At 31.0% G+C, this 16831-nt stretch overlaps 1 protein-coding gene across 1 annotated transcript in view; it reads left to right on the forward strand.

Annotated features, from left to right (window-relative positions):
- PXDNL (peroxidasin like) overlaps positions 1 to 16831 on the forward strand; it is a 559370-nt gene that overhangs the window by 457081 nt on the left and 85458 nt on the right. The window lies entirely within an intron of this gene.

The following is a 16831-nucleotide window of genomic DNA, read 5'->3' on the forward strand; positions in this document are numbered from 1 at the left end:
AGTTTCGTCATCTGGAAAATAGGGTGATAATAATAGCATCTAGCATATAGGATTGTTGTAAAGATCAAACATTTGTAATACATGTCACAAAATTTCAAGCCCTGAAAGTAAAGTACTCCTGGTGAAGAAGAAAAAGTAGTTTATTTGAAGTTCAAGGTGCCAATCTTACCTCTGGGATGAGTTTCGATATTTAATTGGCCAAATCACTTAATTTTCTTGGACCTCAGTTTGCTATCTGTGAAATGGAGAGGTTACTCTAGATGAACTCTGGGCTCTCTTTCAGTTGAACTCTAAGCATCGTCTCTCTTCATAAACATGTGTAGTTGTTATTGCATTACTTTATATTTGCTCATTTTTTGAATTTTTTGAATTCATTTTCTGTTTTTTCCCTTAAGGCAATTGGGATTAAGTGACTTGCCCAAGGACACACAACTAGGAATTAGTCAGTGTCTGAGGCCAGATTTGAACTCAAGTCCTCCCAACTTCAGGGCTGGTGCTCTATCTACTGTACCATCTAGCTGCCCCTCATTTTCAAATTCATAGCAAAATTAGTGCTCTAGTAATCTTTTGGCAAGGAAAAGATATTTTATTCTCTTTCTATGACAGTTAAATCATAACTTCTTTGATAGAAGATTAATAGGACACCAGTTTTGCCATGAATATTTTAAATGTACTGATTCATCAAGTCCCATGTTAAAAGTAGTCAGAATCATTAAGAATTCCAAGTTCTTTGAGTTATAAAGTAAAAAAATACTGTTCATAAAAACAACATTAGCAGATCCATGAGATATTCATTTGGAAAGATCAATTTGACTTCCACTCTGCCCTGGTGAAAATTACCAGGGTAATTACCTGGTAAAGATTTTCATGTTAAAAGGATGAAACAATAACTTCTTTTTAAGTCTCTCTCCATTTTCTCATATCCTCTTCACACACATATGATCTGCCTAATACACAGAGATAATTATCATTACTCTTCAAAAATATATCCTTTAATGGCCTCCCAATATAACACTAAATAAAAATCAAAATCTTTAATTGGGTATTCAATGTCCTATCTAATCTTCCTTTTCGTGATTTATATTATGTCATCATATTTATATTATACATCATCATATTCAACTATTCTGATATATTCTCTCAGTATTCTCTGAGTTTTCTCAACGCAGAACTTTTTTTCATGAATCATCCTATTCTTCCTTCCATCCAAAGAGAGATTTAAAGGGAACTGTAATTGTCAGAAATAAGGAGTTTTGAATCTTCTTTCTACCACTTACTAGATTTGTGACCATTAGACAAGTAAATTTAGCCTTCCTAAACTGGTTTTCTCCAATGTAAGATAGATATAATGATATCTTTAGCTACCTTATAAGCCTATTGTAAAGATTTACTGAGATACATTAGTAAGCAATGTACTATGCAAATCTTAAAGTGCTATATAAATGCTAGCTACTTTTTCTTTCCCAGGTGATAAGCTTACTTGCCTTCCAGGCCCAACACAAATGCTACTTTGTTCATGGGGCCTTCTTAAGATACCCTCTCAACTGATTATAAAACCTTTTCTACTTGTCATAAACTCTTGTTTTCTATCATAATTATGTATTTGCTAGTCATATCACCACCTACAAGATTTTAAGCTTCTTGAAATGACCCTTTAAAAGAAAAAAATCAAAACAGTTTAAAATAAGCAGTTTATTTATTTATTTTTTTAGATTCTCAATATGTAATAGATTTAGCAGGAAACTCCCTAATTATAAGGTAAGAGTTTAAATAACTCTACCCCATTTAATCTCATTATCTTTATCAATTGGGAATGCAACTCAATCAAATCATTAAATAAAGTGTGAGCTGGATAGGAATAAGACCTGGAAATTTCTATTAAGTATAAGTATAATTAAGTATGTCTAAGTCTCTTTAGTCTCACCTACGGGCTTTGTACAAAACCAAAGACCCTCCTTTGGGATTGAGGATTGAACTAGGAGAGAATCATTTTAGCCAAGGCTTGAGAAGGAATTAGGGTAGGTCTTAATCTTGATTTCAGTCTTACTGCTGCACTTGACCAGAGGAAGAGCTTTTATATTTCAGAGAATCAAAGGAATTGGATTTTTTATTTTTATTTTTATTGTTGCTGTTCTAGTAATCCATTGGTGTTAATGTCAGCTTCAGGAACCAATGAACTAATGAAATGAGGAAAGGCAGATTCAAGGAAGAAAAAAAAAATAGGAAGAACATTTTGCAAAATCCAGTAAAAGAACTTCAAGGAGCTGAGTTATGTTTTTGCTATCTGATTTTAATGTGGTTTAGTAATCTATGGCAGAAAAACAGGATGATTCTTAAGTACCATCAATGTATATGCCATGTACAATTGCCATCTGAGAATGCCCAGAAGTTTTTGGGCATAGTGTGAGATCCTGTGTCTTTTACACCCTTTTTAGTATGTATAATGTTAAACTGTAGAAATGTACAATGAATGCATTTAAGAAAAACCAAGCCCACTCTGGATTGGGATTTAAAGTGTCTGGAGGTTATTCACTCGGATGCTCTGCAGAGAGATTATCCTCAGTGCAGCACATCTGTGGCACTCTTCCTTGGAAGTTTATTCATTCATTCAGCAAATAACTTTAAAATTGTTTCCAAATTCAAATCCGTTGAAAAGTTCCCCATGAATCTACCTTGTTATATAAGAAGACAACATTTTAAACTGTTAATCTTCTTTATATAATTTCCATTCAGACTTTCAGTTATAAAAGGCTGTCTTGGATGAACTGTAAGTATACCGCACTTACTTCCAGGTAGCTTAGCCTCATTGGCACTTAAATTGGAGTAAATCTCTTTTCCAACTTAGATGGTACCTACATTTCCTTGATAACTACTATACTAACATGAAGGCTTTTCTATTTGACATTTTAATGTACTTTGCATCCTAGCAGTGAAGGCTTTTGAAATCCAAATACTTGTTCATTTTTCCTGTTTATCCTGATGTTTTGCATCATTACAAAAGAAGAGATCTTTATACTTAGTATGGAGCCATTTATAGGGGAAAAACATAACAAGGTTCAGGACAGAGAAACTAGATAGTTTCTCAGATCCTACTGTTCCAAGGTTTGAAGAAAAGCTTCCTTGCATTGTTTGAAGTGGATTCCTGGAATGTCATCCAAAGGTATAACCTATGTAAATTCAAAAATATATTTCTGAACTAAGTAGGGATTAGAAAAAATACATTTTTATATCTCTATTGCTGACAATTTTATTAGTAAAACATAATACTGGAAACATTGTTGAAAGATCTGAATTCTAGTCCCAAATCTTCTACTAACTGGCTTTTTGACTTCAAATAGGTCACTTAACTATGAGTATGATGGTCCTCGAAGAGAATATTCTTTGTCCTGACTTTATTACAGGAAACTATTGCCACTCTCCTCCTTTGGAGGGCGGGATGCTTTGATATGTTGTCATTCATTGCCTTAGAGCAGCTCAGAGAGAAGAAAGGCTGAGGGTTTTATAGAAAAAAGGGGCATTTCCTCAAAGACTATGAGGCTAGGTGTTTCTGGGCATAGAATATCCCCCAAAATAGAAATTATTTCTTTTACTTCATTACTTTCTCTATCATGGTTTTGATATAACATGGGTCAGCATATGAAATTAAATGGAAATTTTTCGGGATTTTTGTGGAAGCCACAGATGACAATTAAAGGCCAGCAGGAAACACAAAAAGTTTAGGAACTCAGAAATACATATAATATTGTATTATATTAATATATTTTATCTTTTAATACTATAATAATTCAAACTTCCTCTTTGGTAGAAAGGTAGGGCCAAAACATATTATATGGATTTTCTAGATTGTGTGGATACTGTGTCCCTGTAATGTGGAAGGGATGATTATATGTTAAAATACTCATATGTATATATACACACATATATACAGATAGATATGCAAATATGCCTATGTGTACATATATTTTTATAATCAATGGATTGTATATATGTATGTGTGTGTATATTTATGTGTGTATATATACACTCGTATGTATGTATGTGTGTGTGTATGTGTTTGGACCCTAGGTCAAGAACTCTTGATTTAGATGATCTTTAAGTACCGCACTTACTTCCAGGTAGCTTAGTCTCATTGGCACTTAATTGGAGTAAATCTCTTTTCCGACTTAGATGGTACCTACATTTCCTTGATAACTACTATACTAACATGAAGGCTTTTCTATTTGACATTTTCTCAAATGTCATGATCCTGTAGTCAGATTGATATCTACCACATGAAAATTGTAGAGGCCAGAGAAATAATAAACTAAAACTTACTAAAATAGATAATAGAAGGAGATTTTAATTTTGTGTAGCTTATGATATCTAGAATTCTTTTTCCTGGTCAACAGATTCCTTGTGTGTAAGTGTATTCTAATCTATTGCAGTGTTTTGAGGACCTGATTAGAAAGCTCTTCAATGCAAAACTATAGGATTTTGTATGGACTGTTTAAAAGAAGTTTATATAGTTTAAATGAAGTACTTTCATATGGGGAGCATTGTGGCAGAAAAGAACAATTGAGGAAGAAACATTGGAATAATATCCCTAAACTTGTGCAGCAGTTGAATTCTCTATCACCAGATGGGGAGGGACAATAATAGAGAACAACTGATGTTGTCAGAGCCTTAATAAAGAGCAACAATCTTTAGGCCATGATATGATGGTCCTCAAAGAGAATATTCTTTGTCCTGACTTTATTACAGGAAGCTACTGCCACTCTCCTCCTTTGGTGGGGGAGGAGGATGCTTTGATATGTTGTCATTCATTGCCTTAGAGAAACTCCGAGAGCAGAAAGGCTGAGGGTTTTATAGAGAAAAGAGGGGTTTCCTCAAAAGCTATGAGGCTAGGTGTTTCTGGGCATAGAACATTCCCGGAAATAGAAGTGCCAGATAAGAAAGAGAAGGATACGAGTGTCTAAAGAAGTCACAGTTTGTCCCTTAAAAAACATAGTTTGGGTGATGACAAGGTGATATAGGCTTTACAAAATCTCTACTTACTTATTTAAAAAAAAAATAACAGATCCTAAACAATGTTTCTAGATCTCTTCCTAGGAGTAAAAATTGTCTTATCATTTGAGATTTAAATGAGATACAATCTTTAAAATTTCTTGTAACTAAATAAAATTATATTTATTTTATTTTATTTTCATAGATTTTATATGTGTCTTCTCATATCTTGGTAGAGTTTCCCTCTACCCTCTCTCTTTTTTCTTTTTTCAACATATAATGGAGTGGATAGAGTACTAGCCCTGAAGTCAGGAAGATCTGAGTTCAAATCTGGCCTCAGACACTTAATACTTCCTACCTGTGTGATCCTGGGCAAGTCACAACCCCAATTGCTTCAGGAAAAAAAAAAGAAAAAGAAAAAGAAAGGAAAAGAATGAACAGAATGGAGATTAATTATTCATAGACTGGTACACATAAATTATTAAAAAAACAGAACATTTTGGAGATTTTTTGTGTTGTTCCTTTCCTGCTATAATATGTATACCCCATGACTGGCAATTGCTATTTTTCCCCAAAAATTAGCTGAAAGCAATTGTATAGAATTATTTCAGACTTGTCCATTTTATTTTATTAGATTTTATTTTTTTGAGTTGCTGACTTTAAAATTTTTTTCTCAATTACATGTAAACAAAAAAAACATTCATTTTTAAAAATTTTGAGTTCCAAATTATCTCTCTTCCTTCTCCTTTCTTCTTTTAAAAGGCAGTCAATTTGGTGTAGATTATATATGTGCAGCTATGCAAAACATTTCCAAATTACCTGTGTTGCAAAACAAAATGCAAAGAAACAAAAACAAAACAACAAACAAAAAAATATTGAAGAAAGGAAAAAAGTATTCTTTGATCTGCATTCAGTATATATCAATTCTTTTTCTGGAGGTGGATAACATCTTTTTTTCCCCTAATAATTCCTTAGCTATTGTTTTGGATCATTATATTGTTGAGAATAACTAACTCATTCACAGTTGATGATTGTAAAACATTGCTATTTACTGTGTACAAAGTTCTTCTGTTTCTGCTCTTTTCACTTTGCATCAGTTTATATAAGTCTTCCCACATTTTTCTAAAAGCATCCTGCTTGTTATTTCTTATAGCACAATAATATTTCATCACAATCCCATACCATTATTTGTTGAGCTATTCCTCAGTTAATGGGTATCCCTTCAATTTCCAATTCTATACTACCACAGAAAAAGTTTCTATAAACATTTTTTATAAAATCAGTCCTTTCCCCTCTTGGAAAAAAAATCTCTTTGGGGTACAGATCTAGTAGTGGTATTGCTGAGTCAAAATGAATACACATTTTTATAGCTCTTTGTTCATAGTTCCAAATTGCTCTCTAGAAGGTTGCACTGGTTCACAATTCTACCAGGAGTACATTCATATCATTTTTCTACAAACCTTTTAACATTTGTTATTTTTAATTTTTTGCTCTTTTTTTGTTGTTGTTGGTTTTGTTGGGGTTTTTTGGTCGTATTAGCTAATATGATAGGTGTGAGGTAATACCTTAGTTTTTTGTTTTTTATTTGCATTTCTCCAATTATTTGTCCTTATCCTATCCCTAAAAAAGAAAAGTAAACCTAGATAGAGCTCTCCTCCCTCAAACAGAATAGGGCCCGAGTGTGAAAGTGATGGATGTGCTTACTGTTTTTAATTTACCTTGTCATGCTTCTTTGGGATATGCTGAGAGCAGTTGGGCTAGGAGAAAATTTAAATGGCTGATAATTTTGTTCCTTGGAAGCAAATCACTCTCTCTACTTAGGGATTGAATTTCTGGTGCTTATGATATAACACCCAAACATTAGTAATTAATGCATATTTTTTATTCCTTATAATCCTGTATTCTTTAATTCCATAGAAAATTATTGTCCATTTTGACATAAAGTGAATCAAATCAACCTTATTTAAAAATGTTCAATATAAGGCAAGGAAATGGGCCAATGGATAGAGTGAGATAGGTTGAGGATGAGAACTAATAAAAGTAGGGAGACCATCCAGATATCCCTAAAACTTATCTCATTCATCTGAGAATTCAAAGTCTGAAACACTCTGGGAATATACTCAGACCTTGTGGCTGCTTTCTCTGATTGGATGGCTTTTCCTAAAAGTTATATTTAAAGAAGAGTTTGAGGACTATTATGTCTTCAGTTCTCACCAAGCTCTACTTCTAACTATTGGACTTTTCTACCCTGCTCAGGTAATATGCCACTTCCCTCATTGAGAGCAGGGACTGTTTTTTGGTCATTGGTGTTTTTATTATTGCTTGGTTTTGTTTATATTTGAATTCTTAGTGTGCCTGATCCATAGTAACCACTTAATAAATGCTTCATGACTGACTAACTATTCTTTCTCCATTATTTCACCTCTTGAAAGAAAATAATGATGAAAACTGAAGCAGTTATTTTCATGCACACCTTTTTGCCTGTGGCCACCATAAGCTCTACAGAGTTATAAAGGCAAAAATGCTATTAAATAATGTTTATTGTGCTTTCATGCTCACAAGGAGGTCAAATCTAGCAACTCCTTTCTTAGCCATTTAGAGGAGAGCTTGTGAGTTGTAATTTCATTAATCTATAACTTATTTATCTTTTATCTTTTCATTGATAGCAAGAATGTCATCGCTGAAGCTCTGGCCTTTCTGCAGGTTACCACCTTGTTGATCCTTGTTCAAAGATTTACCATTTAGGGTAACAAGACACTGAATCATTTTTGACAATCTAAAATGTGTGGATTTTTAGTTACCTTTGCCATATTTTCCACTACTTGGCCTCTTTTACTAAGAAAGCAGAAAGGCAGCACAGGCCTAGGGGATGCTTTGTATATTTCTTTATTTGACATGTTTAAGTGGTATAACATTTCATCACATTGATGCTATCTGCTAATGATAAGGCTTTCCATATTTACCTAATTTGATTAGTCTATCATTTCGTTTTAGTCCATCACTGGCATATAGTTAAAATCTTTTTTTTATCTTGTTCAAATCATAAAACATACAGAGTTTATGCTCTGCCTTTGCATAACCTTCAAGAACTCTTAGTTACTCCCTTCTATGATGAACCATTAAACTTTTGTGGAACATTCTTAAGTATTTTTTTTAAACAGAAAACAAAAGAAAGAGAAAGAAAAAAGATATAGAGAAATAAATAAAAGGAGAAAGGGAACTAAGAAAAATCAAAAGGAAAAAGATAGAAATACAGGAAATCTTGGATTTGGACAAAAATAACAAAATAAGGGAAACTGACATATAGTTAAAATCTTTTTAGCTTGTTTAAATCATCCAGAGTTTATTCTCTGCTTAGTATAGCCTTTAAGAACTCATAGCTATCAACTTACATGATTAACCATTAAACTTTTGTGGATAATTATTAAGCATTTTTTAACAGAACATAATAATTTCCAAACTAGAACATATTACTTAGCCTCAAATTACCCTTGTTTTCTGATACTCTCTTTTATATACCTTAATCAATTACAATCTGTTAGACTACCTTATTAATATGAAAGCAGGAATAACTCCAAGACAATGATGATACAGTGGCAAAAATGTGGTTCTGGCAATGGAGGATTTGGGTTCAAATCAAGCATTAAAACCTTTATGGCACACACTGAGTAATCCTGACTTTGGCAAATTGCTTCTTCTCTATGGTGGCATCTCTTAGCTCATATGTATAATAAATGTGTATGTGTATACACATATCGATGTGTATAATAAAAGGGTATATTTCTAAGGGTGCTATGATAATTCTATATTTTGTTAATGTACAGTTGTTAACTATATAAATCTCATTTTTTTACTTCTGCAAATTCCATTTTCCTCCAGACTTTAAAATTATTTCATCACAATGGAAGACATTTATTTAAATATCAAAAATAACCAAAGGCTATCTTGATGTCTCTCCTCCATTTTCTGAAGCTGGTTGTAATACCTCCATGTCTTAATAAAATGTTTCAGAGGGTTTCTATGACCAAAGGAAATGTAATACCTGGTAGCAATTACTTTGCTGATGAGTGATTTTGAATTTGTTAAGAATGGCTCCATATGGTGATTTATTGCTAAACTTGTATTCATCATTTTTCTATATTAGTCAGATCTGCCATAACTAGCAATTCCACTGGAATAACTTTTGAGAACCCAGGATCATTCCCATACTTAAAGAGGTTTGAAAGTTAACTAGGGAAACACTGATTGATTTAATAAGTCTATTTGGTTCTCACAAGTTTTTAGTTATATATCTAGTTGCTTAAATAAATATATTTTGTCTTTTGAAAGTTCTAGTTCTAATTAGTCTTACATTGAAGTGAGCATTGTATTTTATTAAGTGGTGATACATTTTTCAAGGGTTTCAAATAAAGCTGTGCCTTTTAGAATGTAAAAATGATGAAACAAAATATACTTTGTGGTGACTCATATCTTTTCCCTCTTTTTATTCTAGAATTCTTTTGATTTTTTTAGTTTCTCTTTTTCTTTATCAATATCTTTTTCTTTGTCTTTTATTCTTTCTTTTTACTGATTTTCCTCCTTTCTTCCTTCATTTGTTTTGTTTTATCTAATATTCTCCTCTTTTAGTCATACTTTTTATCTTCTACATGTATACTTCATTTTCCCTTCATGTTTTCCCATTCTTATGCATCATTCTCAAGTAATCAACAAGCATTTCTTATGAGTATGCAATGTGCCATACACTGTGTTCTTTTTTATCTTTATTCAGCCTCTCATTAGTTGTGTTAATTCAAGTATATAACTCCTCTTTTCTTTTGGGATACATTTATTTTTTCATCTTATATTTTCTAAGCAATTTATCTTCTCTTATTGACTACTTTCATAATAAATTACTTTGGTCATATTTGTTAATCAGATTTTCATGTAAGGCATATGTTATTTAACTCACTGTTACATAAAGGACCCATTTATCCTAGAGGTTATTTTCCTCCTTTTATTCAATATTATTACTAAGTTCTATCATATTATGAGCATTCTACAATTTGGAGAATTTAAACAATGGTAATTTCCTCAATTAATGAAGTTAAAATCCTGATGCTCCTCATATATATCAACAAATCTGTTGATATATAGGATCTTTAGAATTCCATTTTAGGAAGCCAAATGCTAAAGTGATTTATAACTTTGTAACTTAAAGGCAGTAATTTATTGTTATGAAAAGGCAGGCAACGGAGATATAGTATATTTTTTGAAAAGTTATCAAGTAAAGTCAACAAGCATTTATTAAAGCTCATTGTATGTCAAGCACTATTCTAAATGAGGAAAACAGAAAAATAAACAGAAAGAAATATGGTCCTTGTCTTTGAGAAGTTTATATTCTAGAGTAAGAAAATATCTCTTTCAGTATGGCATAGAAGTTAAGTACTCTTAATGCCAGGGAATGAAAAAGAAGCAATAAAAATAAAATTGGTGTGTCATATTTAAAATAAGGCAAGATTTTATCTCAGAGAAGGCTAAATATTAAAAAACTGAAAATCCATTGGCAGGCAGCTACATATTTCAATATGAAGAGGAACAAAGCCTAAGTAATTCAGTTCTATCAGAACTATTAGTCATATATGTAAACTGTTGGAATCCAACTTTTAAATTCTAAAGTCATAGTTTTATATGGAACCCTTAAAAATGCATCACTGTATAATAAAATACAATCCTCAATTCAAGACCAACTAGAACTAGAATTCACTTCTTTTGAATTAAAAATATTTTAAACTACACATTGCTTTATGAATCATATTGGGAGAGAAAAATCAGAGAAAAGGGGAAAAACCATGGCAGAGAAAAAAAAAAGAAAAAAGAGAAGTGAACATAGCATGTGTTCATTTACATTCCATCTCTATAGTTCTTTTTCTGGGTGTAGATGGCATGTTCTGCTAAAGTCTATTGGGATTGTTTTGGATCACTGAACCACTAAGAAGAACCAAGTCTTTCATATTTGATCATCACACATTCTTGCTGTTATTGTATAAAATGTATTTCTGGCTTTGCTTGTTTCACTCATTATCGGTTTGTATAAATCTTTCCAGGCAGGACTTATTAAAATCAACTTGTTCATCATTTTTTAAAGAACAATAATATCCCTTTATGTTCATATGCCACAGCTTATACAGCCATTCCCCAACTGATGGGCATCTACTTATTTTCCAATTCTTTGTTACCACAAAAAGAGTTGTTACAAACATTTTTGCATCTATGGCTCCTTTTCCCTTCTTTATGATTTTCTTGGGATACAGACCCAGTAGTCATACTGCTGGGTCAAAAGGCATGCATAGATTGGGCATAGTTCTAGACTAATTTCCAGAATGGTTGGATTATTTCCACACCTCCACCATCAATATATTAGTGTCCCAGTTTTCCCACATTCTCTCCAACATTTATTATTATCTTTTCCTGAAATTTTAGCCAATCTGAGAAGTATAAGGTTGTACCTCAGGTTGTTTTAATTTTCATTTTTTTAACTAATAGTGATTTTGAACATTTTTCAAATTCATAGATAGCTTTAATTTCATCATCTGAAAATTATTTCTTCATATCCTTTGGCCATTTACAGTTGGGGAATGATTTGTATTCTTATAAATTTTGAGGCAGTTCTTTATATATTTCAAAAATGAGACCAAAGATCTGATAGGTACTATCCCTTGCTCTTCTAATTAGTTTCTGATATCATCTTTTATGCCCAAATTATTGATTAATTTTTATCTTATTTTGGTATAAAGTGTGAGATATAGGTCTATGCCGAGTTTCTAGACATATTATTTTCCAGTTTTCCTAGCAATTTTTGTCAAATGAACTAGAATTTTTTAAGTTATTTGAATATCATTAGATAACAGCAGTCAAAATATGTTTTTGTACATCCCACATTGTTCTCTTCTTAGATTTCTAAAGAAAGATTGACCAATTTTATAATTAACAAAAAAAGAAGTAAGAAAATCATGGATTTGGATCAAAATAACAGAATAAGGGAAAATATGAGGGTCAATACATTGTTGCACAAGGTTATAATATATAACCCCATTCTGTCATTAAATGAAGTCTTTTCCTCAAGTACAATATTGAATTATGCCTTTCCTCCTTTTGACATTTAGGTATAATTGGACATAATAATTATATATTAAATAATAAGGAAATATTGCAATGGAGTGTTATTGGATAAATTAATAGACAAATCTCTCATTGCTATTATGATTTGTATGTGAGATTCCTCAAGTACTCAGGACCAAATTCCAACTCAATTACTTCCTCAGCCAGCTTCTTTTAATTGGATTCCAATAGTTCACCTGTATTTCTAATGTCTTTGGTAAACCTGACCCTCTTAGAATTCATGCTCTCTTCATATTGAAATATATAGCTTCCTAGTAACTGATCTTCAGCTTTTGAACATTTAGCCTTTTCTGAGATTTTATATTATTTTAAATGTGACACATTAATTTTATTTTTATTGTTTTTTTTATTCCTTGGGATTAAGAGCATCTAACTTTTATGCTGTACTAAGATATCGTTTCCCTCTAGAATGTAAACTACTTGAAGACATTTGTTTTTCTATTCTCCTTGTTCACAACAGTGTCTTATACACAGTAAGCACTTAATGAATGCATATTGATTTTACCTGACACTTTTTAAAAAATTATAGCTACATTGTCTGCTCTTTCATAGTAATAACTTATTCCCTTTAAGTCACAAAATTATAAATCACTTCTTCATTTGGCTTTTTAAAATGGAATTCTCAAGATCCTAATTCTATCCTAGATTTTTAGGTATATAAGAGGAGGCATCAAGACCTTTAATTTCTTTGGTTGAGGAAATTACCATTGTAAAATCTCTCCATATTCACAAGTCAACAGCTCATCTGTAATTTATATCTTAGAGAGTTTTCTAGGTCATTGAGCATTTTTATAGATTTCTCATGGTCAGAGGACTCATGTATGCTTGAAGCAGAATCTAAATGGGTACCAAAAAATGACCAGTATTAATTTCTTAAGATTCTATATCAGGTTTATAGGATAGTTAGAAAGAACACATGGAAATTTGCATATCCTCTATGTCTATTTAAATACTGTCTAATATAACCACAGATAATTATTATTTTTATATGTAATTTTTAAATTGAGATTTCATAATTGTACATTTGTAGTCTTTAATCTTTTTTGATAAAATTAGAATTTTTTATTTTAGTTTTAATCCTTTATTTTTTCATGTGTTCATTAAAATCATTCTCATTTGTCAGAGGTGTCAAATGAAGATTAATGAGAAGGGCAAAAGAATGACTAATCATTACCTTAAATCATTATTTAAATAATACTGTCTTTAAATAAACTCTTGATAGAGTACAGTTTTCAAAGATATATCATAACTCACATGAATATATAGGATTATTTCTTCATTTAAATATTCTAGACGTTTGTCATGAGTATTAGAACTTTGGGGTCTAATTGCATCCCTCCTCTTTAGTATAACTCTAATAGACTTGCAATATAAAGGAAATGTAACATTCTTTTATGATTTGTTCTAATTTATCCCAGTGCCTAAGCATAACACTGTTAGTCACCTTTGAATTATGGAACCTAACATTTCAAAATGCCCTCAGAGAGCAAAATCTGCCTAAAGTAGTAGCCATATTTTATCTCTTAGTCTTTAAAGAAATGATGGATTTAGCCAGTTTCAATAACTCTTCAGCATAGCTGGTTAGGTTTTAGTGACAGTAGAAAGATTGTTTTTTGACATGCATCTTTACTAGTACCTGATGATTTTGAAAAGCAGCAATTTAATGGCTGAGAGATTATTTCTCAGAAAATCTCATCCAGAAAAAAAAAAAAAAGACAAGACTTATATTAGATGTTACGGCATCTGGTATGATCACATACTAGTTGTTCATTTATCTAGTGACCTATATTAACACTGTTTCTATTGCTTCATAATCTAGTATAAGCATTAAAATTAATTTTTCTACATAATGCTGTAGTTGGAAGAAAATATGTTTGTATAAGAACAAGAAGAAATTCCAATTTCTATCTGGCCTAATGCTTTTTAGCACATTACTGTGTTATTACTCATTATCATTTACTAAGTAATCTCAGGAAACCTTGATATCACATTTTGATATATTGGGTGAAGTTTAGCAATACGTGTCTTTCTCTGTCAATTTACCTAAATGGATCATAGGAGCTGTAGGAGACCTTTGAAATTATGTATTTCAGAACCCTTATATTACAGATAATTACAAATTCCTAGATAATTTAAATGACTTGTTCCTAAATTGTTCATAAGTTATATATATATATATATATATATATATATGTGTATATATATATATCATATATATACATATGCACATGATATATATATATATATATAATATATATATGTGTATATATATATATCATATATATACATATGCACATGATATATATATATATATATATATATATGTGTATATATATATATGTGAAAGTACTGCTTACAAATATTATATTCATGATGGTATCCAATATAGCTTTCTCTTATTCTTTTTCTAATACAGTGTAGGACACCATTATATTTTTTTCTTTTAAAAAAAATTTTTGCTGAGGGAATTAGGATCAAGTGACTTGCCCGGGGTCACACAGCTAGGAAGTATTAAGTGTCTAAGCTCAGATTTGAACTCAGATCCTCCTGACGTTAGGGCTGATGCTCTCTATCCACTGCATCACCTAGCTGCCCCCATTATTATATTCTTAATGCATTCTTATTTCTTGATTTATTGACAGTGTTAAAATGATATTAAATAATAGAAAATCAGTGGACTAGAAAGTAAAAGATCTTCATTCTAATCTTAGGGTCTCTGTCTCACTGTTTACTTGAAAGCAAATTAAAAAGCTTTCTGGGCCTCAGTTTCCTTCAGGATATTGCCTTCAGAGTTGATGGTTTGGGAAATTTCCTAATATCCTTCCAGTACTTTTGAAGTTATTCTTTTGAAAATATACATGGACTCCTTATAATTCTTGTTCAGGGCAAACTAATACTGTAATAGGGGTTAGTAATATGGGGTACAGTGACTCCTTTTGGGGATATATTTGAAGAAATCTCTGAGCTTGGAATTTAAACAATATTTTGATAACTATTTCAATCTAATTGGTTTCCTTTGTAATTATATGTATTTTATTGTATACATTTAAAAACTTTTTCTTAGAAGGATTCCATAGTCTTTACTAGAATGACAAAAGAGTCCACGACACATAAAATAAATTTAAGAATCTCTGCCCTTCAAATACTAGGCCTTATAAATTTGGAAAAGCTTTAAGTATGGCTCCAGTGGCATATTATATGTATAACACGAGAGGATAAAATTTCCTAAATTGAGAGAAGCACCATGTTAGTTTCATAATGACAATTTTTTTTTTGGCCACTATACTTAATGAAAGTCCCTATTAAGTTTTGGTAATGTTGTGATATATATTGGCACAAGAGAGTTGTTATGCCAAAGAAATCATGGATTTTTAAATCAACTAATCAACAAGAATTTTTTAATAAAGTATAAAAATGTTTTATGTCTTTTAAAATAATTTCTATTCCTACCAATTACATTTTAAAACAATTTTTAATATTTAAAAAAGTTTTATGTTCAAAATTCTTTCTCTTCTATCCATCTCCATTTCCCCTCCTTGAAACATTAAGTAACCAAATATAAGTTATGCATAGGCAGTAATATAAAACATTTCCAAATTAGTCATGTTGTATAGGAAGACTCAAAAAAAAAAAAAGAATGAAAGTAGGAAAATAGTATGCTTCAGTCTATATTCAAACTATATCAATTTTTAATCTGGAGGTGGATATTATGCTTCATCATTAGCCCTTTGGGATTGTCTTGGGTTGTCATAATGTTGAGAATACTCAAATAATTCACAGTTCTTCATCACACAATATTGTATAACTGTCTATAATGTTTTGGTTCTGCTCGGCTTGTTCTGTATCAGTTAGGGTAATTGTCTTCAGATTTTTCTGAAATCATCCTGTTTGTCATTTCTTATAGCATAATAGCATTCTATTATAATTGTATCCCACAGCTTCAGCAAGCACTTATTAAGTGATATGCTCAAATTTATTTAAAAAAAAGAAACTTGTTATCATAGCTTAATTGAATATACACATTGGTACAACTAAATTCAGTCTTTTTTTAATATGAATTTATCAAAATAGCTGATGTTTTTCTTAAAGATGACAAATAACCAACATCACTGATTTATTCTACTTTCTCATCCCATTTTTTAGTGCTTCATAGGCTAGGCATAAGTGTTAACGTTTTCTCTTTGACTGGTCATAATTTCACACATTGCATTGAGTTAGAAGTTGTTTGGGTAGAAATAGTTGCTTCATATTTTAAAAAAATAAATCATGGGTTTATTGTTCATAAAATTATATTAAGATAACCCTCTTTTATTTTTATATGAGATGATTTGAATTTAAAATTAAAAATAACATATGATAGCACCTTTAATATTTTTAAATTCTCATTTCTTCTTTTGGGAGGAGTCTATTATGTTCTAACACTCCAGCAAAAAAAAAAAAAGTATTATAAGTTTTTGTTTAATTAAGCATTAGGGACTCAGACAGAAGAGGAGGTTCTCTTTGACAAAACTTCAGAATTACCACTTCTAACCCAAAGAGTACCACAAATAATAAGATGAAGGTATGAAATCTGTCAAAAGCTCATATATGAGAAATGTCATATTTAGATAGTTTATAAAATGTTTTTTTAAACTTTTCAGAGATGCTCATTTATATATCAAGTAAAACTAAATATATCAGCAAGTAATCA

This window comes from Antechinus flavipes, chromosome 1 (genome assembly GCF_016432865.1).
Source record: "Antechinus flavipes isolate AdamAnt ecotype Samford, QLD, Australia chromosome 1, AdamAnt_v2, whole genome shotgun sequence".
NCBI lineage: Eukaryota > Metazoa > Chordata > Mammalia > Dasyuromorphia > Dasyuridae > Antechinus > Antechinus flavipes.